This window comes from Sinocyclocheilus rhinocerous, unplaced genomic scaffold, assembly GCF_001515625.1.
Source record: "Sinocyclocheilus rhinocerous isolate Xijiao unplaced genomic scaffold, SAMN03320098_v1.1 scaffold1365, whole genome shotgun sequence".
In the NCBI taxonomy this organism is placed as follows: domain Eukaryota; kingdom Metazoa; phylum Chordata; class Actinopteri; order Cypriniformes; family Cyprinidae; genus Sinocyclocheilus; species Sinocyclocheilus rhinocerous.
In genome coordinates, this window is record NW_015628688.1 from 11,138 (window position 1) to 16,171 (window position 5,034).

The window sequence follows — 5,034 nt, forward strand, 5'->3', positions numbered from 1 at the left end:
CAAATTTTTTTTCATCCAATATTTTGAGGAGGCACTGCCTACCTTGCCTCCTCGGAGGAAATGCCTCTGGTGTGCAGGCAGTTATGTTGTCTGCGGCTTTGCTCTTTAAACTCTGATTGGCTGTCGTTATAGTTCTAGTGTGGACTTTCCTACTTCCCTCTTTGAATTACAACAATTAACTTCATAGTTATAGTTATTGTACTTGCTATGAATAGGCCTTAACTCACTTTTATTTTTCTGAGCAAGATTAAGTTAGTATCAGGGTCTTGAAGCAATTTTTAGCCGTTCTGGCTTGTCCTCTGTGAAGTTTGCTTACATGCGGTCTTGGAAATGCAAGCGTTTTCATAACTTGTGAATCCAAATATATTAGACAATTAGAAACAGGCCACACAAATATGCCAGCACACTTTTTATGAACTGAGGAAATTAGCTCCTGTCAGCGTATCGAACAAGTGCAACTGAGTAGTTGACACAGGCTATTGGTAGAACTACTTGACTGTTCACTACTATTCTATACTACTGTATATGAATCTATAGAGTGAATGCAGTGTTCCTTACTGATGGAAAACTTATTTTAAGCTGCTCAATCCATCTCATATAGTTGGAAGAAGGAAAAGATGATCAAATACAATCAATATCCAAATATATAATGAAAAAAATGTCTGAATTATCTTGAGAGAATGGACATCCATGTTTTTTCTTATCAGTCAAGGTAAAAGTGCAATCTTTCCTAAGTATACTGTAATTGTGCCAGTCTTGTCCGATTTGTTTTTTCGTAATTTACTTTTTTTTTTTTTTTTTTTTTTACCATTATATCGGTCATTCAGACTGATTCGCAAACAGGTGACGTGCATGAACACAAGAGGTGGGATTTACTCTATATGATCCAATCACAGCTGAACATAACCGATCATATCCAATCATATTGGGATTGAGGCACTCCCCTCCCATTTTAGGGGGTTTTAAATTTTGTTCTACAAATTTTTTTTCATCCAATATTTTGAGGAGGCACTGCCTACCTTGCCTCCTCGGAGGAAATGCCTCTGGTGTGCAGGCAGTTATGTTGTCTGCGGCTTTGCTCTTTAAACTCTGATTGGCTGTCGTTATAGTTCTAGTGTGGACTTTCCTACTTCCCTCTTTGATTGAACTTAAATGGCATAAATGTGCTAAGGTCTTTTACTTTTTTATATAAAAAATTCTTTGTTCTCGAAATGATTGAGAATACTGTTGCAGATAGGACCGGAAACCGGAGCGAAAGTCTCGTAGGATAAAAGTTGTATTGTGAAGGGACAGATGCTACACTCCCATAAAGACCTGGGAAGCCATTTGTGTTTCATATGGCTGCAGTAAGCCCGCTCTCACCCGGCCCAGTCTGATGTTAATTAGTTCATAAATTAAGGACATTGACTTTTTTTAAGAGCCAAATGAATGGGAAGAAAGAATGGAAAGACGGCGAATTAAGCACACTAAAAACCAGGCGAAAAATAAACAAAAGAAAAAACAAAAAAGCAAACTTCAAAGGGGGGATCTAATTCGTCAGGCGTTTGAAGTGAAAACACTGAGGCTGGTTCCACTCGCCACATGGATTAATGGTCGGCTGAACAGCCAGAGCACCACACGCTCTGCTGTCTCTCTCACTCTGTCATTATCAGTCCTCCGAGACTGGGGCTTTTCTTTAATGTGATTTAAGAATCACTCCCATAAAGACCTGGGAAGCCATTTGTGTTTCACATGGCTGCAGTAAGCCCGCTCTCACCCGTCCAGTCTGATGTTAATTAGTTCATAAATTAAGGACATTGACTTTTTTTAAGAGCCAAATGAATGGGAAGAAAGAATGGAAAGACGGCGAATTAAGCACACTAAAAACCAGGCGAAAAATAAACAAAAGAAAAAACAAAAAAGCAAACTTCAAAGGGGGGATCTAATTCGTCAGGCGTTTGAAGTGAAAACACTGAGGCTGGTTCCACTCGCCACATGGATTAATGGTCGCCTGAACAGCCAGAGCACCACTCGCTCTGCTCTCTCTCACTCTGTCATTATCAGTGCTCCGAGACGGGGGCTTTTCTTTAATGTGATCTAAGAATAATTTCGAGTTTCTCTTGTTGTGGGTAAGATTACGGTCAGTTTTTCTTGCAGCGGTTAGTTAGATTCTGTTTGTACATCATTGAGGTTTGTTGGGTCAGTTTTCCTAAGTTGAGTGCAAAAGAAGAAAACCTTTCTCTAAGCTCCTCTCTTAGGACACAGAGAGCATATTAGATGTTATCACAAGATTTTGTCTTCACTACCAATCATTGAGCTGGTAATACCTGCTATGACCTCATTGACACAGGCTCTAATCAGTATGGATAATCTCCCTTAATTGAATATTGATTTGTAGAGACTGTTTGCACATTTCTGTTCATTCTACAGATAAGACGCCTTGGCATTCCCTTTAAAAGTTATGGCATTAAAGCCCCATTTTCTGGTTCTTACATTCTTCCTGTGTTATCTGTTAATGATTTCTACACATCTTTCCACTCAAATTCTGTCATACAATTATGCCTGTTCTCCCAATTTATAATTTAAATTAACTTTTGAATATATTTTAAAATGTACTTTATTCCTGTGATGACAAAGCTGAATTTTTAGCAGCCATTACTCCAGTCTTCATAAAGACTGGTGTTGTGAATATTTTTGTGGAAGCCATATTTTCAGGATTCTTTGATGAAAGTTCAAAGGAACAGTTTTATTTGAAATGGAAATCTTTGGAGTCATTCGGATGTCTTTTAATGTCACTTCTGATCAAATAAAGGCATCCTTGTTCAATTAAAGTATTAATTTCTTTAGAGAAAATCTTACAGACTACAAAAGTTTGAATAGTAGTATATGTTGTGTGATAGTGCTTTTGAGACAGGGGTATATTGTTGCTCTCTCGTTGGTCTGATTGCTTCTACTTTGTAAGTCGCTTTGGATAAAAGTGTCTGCTAAATGATTAAATGTAAATGTATCTGAGACAAAGTACATCCAGGTGGGACACGACCGTGGAAATGTACAATACTAGTTTAGCTTATATTGGTATTTTTATTCTTCTATGTTTTGTTTCTAATTTCTGATCTTTATACATTTTTATTACTATATTTTGTACATTTAATACATAGGCTAATACATAAAACTAATACTATAATATGTAACCAGCATTTATTCTTTAAGGATCTGGATAGGTATGATTACTGCACCAGTCACAATATAATTCGGTGTATTTGCAAAGTTAGCTTTAAGAGTGGCCTGCTTTTGACTCAAAAATGCTATACAGGCAATCTATTTTGAGTGTATTGATTATGATTTCCTGATTTTGATCATTTTAGCACCAGTGTTGCACATTATGGTTGTAAATTTGTTAGAATATAAAATGTCAGCTGTATTCTGTCACACATTGGCTTGTTTTGTGCCTCTGCCAGGACAAACATAACTTACCCTAATATGTTTTAGACAAAAGCAGAAGCATACCAGAATGGCATTCAGATGGCTCCAGATGGAAACGGCGTACGGGCGTAGATCATCTCTGCAGCGGGGCTCTTGATATATGGTTATAAGGGGGCCAGCTTAGCGCTTCCTTAAAATTTGTGCCCATTCCAGACCTACTTTGTCTCGTCTCTGCTCCTCTTTATGCTGTTCGAAACCCTTGATGTCAGCTGGCACTGCCTCACAGAGTTTGCCAGGCTTTGGATCTCGGCAGGGGTCTATCGCCGCACCCCTCCCAACAACAGGCAGAATGTGAAGATTGTCACCCTGCTTTATAATTGGGGTTTCACTCCCAATTTATAATTTAAATTAACTTTTGAATATATTTTAAAATGTACTTTATTCCTGTGATGACAAAGCTGAATTTTTAGCAGCCATTACTCCAGTCTTCATAAAGACTGGTGTTGTGAATATTTTTGTGGAAGCCATATTTTCAGGATTCTTTGATGAAAGTTCAAAGGAACAGTTTTATTTGAAATGGAAATCTTTGGAGTCATTCGGATGTCTTTTAATGTCACTTCTGATCAAATAAAGGCATCCTTGTTCAATTAAAGTATTAATTTCTTTAGAGAAAATCTTACAGACTACAAAAGTTTGAATAGTAGTATATGTTGTGTGATAGTGCTTTTGAGACAGGGGTATATTGTTGCTCTCTCGTTGGTCTGATTGCTTCTACTTTGTAAGTCGCTTTGGATAAAAGTGTCTGCTAAATGATTAAATGTAAATGTATCTGAGACAAAGTACATCCAGGTGGGACACGACCGTGGAAATGTACAATACTAGTTTAGCTTATATTGGTATTTTTATTCTTCTATGTTTTGTTTCTAATTTCTGATCTTTATACATTTTTATTACTATATTTTGTACATTTAATACATAGGCTAATACATAAAACTAATACTATAATATGTAACCAGCATTTATTCTTTAAGGATCTGGATAGGTATGATTACTGCACCAGTCACAATATAATTCGGTGTATTTGCAAAGTTAGCTTTAAGAGTGGCCTGCTTTTGACTCAAAAATGCTATACAGGCAATCTATTTTGAGTGTATTGATTATGATTTCCTGATTTTGATCATTTTAGCACCAGTGTTGCACATTATGGTTGTAAATTTGTTAGAATATAAAATGTCAGCTGTATTCTGTCACACATTGGCTTGTTTTGTGCCTCTGCCAGGACAAACATAACTTACCCTAATATGTTTTAGACAAAAGCAGAAGCATACCAGAATGGCATTCAGATGGCTCCAGATGGAAACGGCGTACGGGCGTAGATCATCTCTGCAGCGGGGCTCTTGATATATGGTTATAAGGGGGCCAGCTTAGCGCTTCCTTAAAATTTGTGCCCATTCCAGACCTACTTTGTCTCGTCTCTGCTCCTCTTTATGCTGTTCGAAACCCTTGATGTCAGCTGGCACTGCCTCACAGAGTTTGCCAGGCTTTGGATCTCGGCAGGGGTCTATCGCCGCACCCCTCCCAACAACAGGCAGAATGTGAAGATTGTCACCCTGCTTTATAATTGGGGTTTCA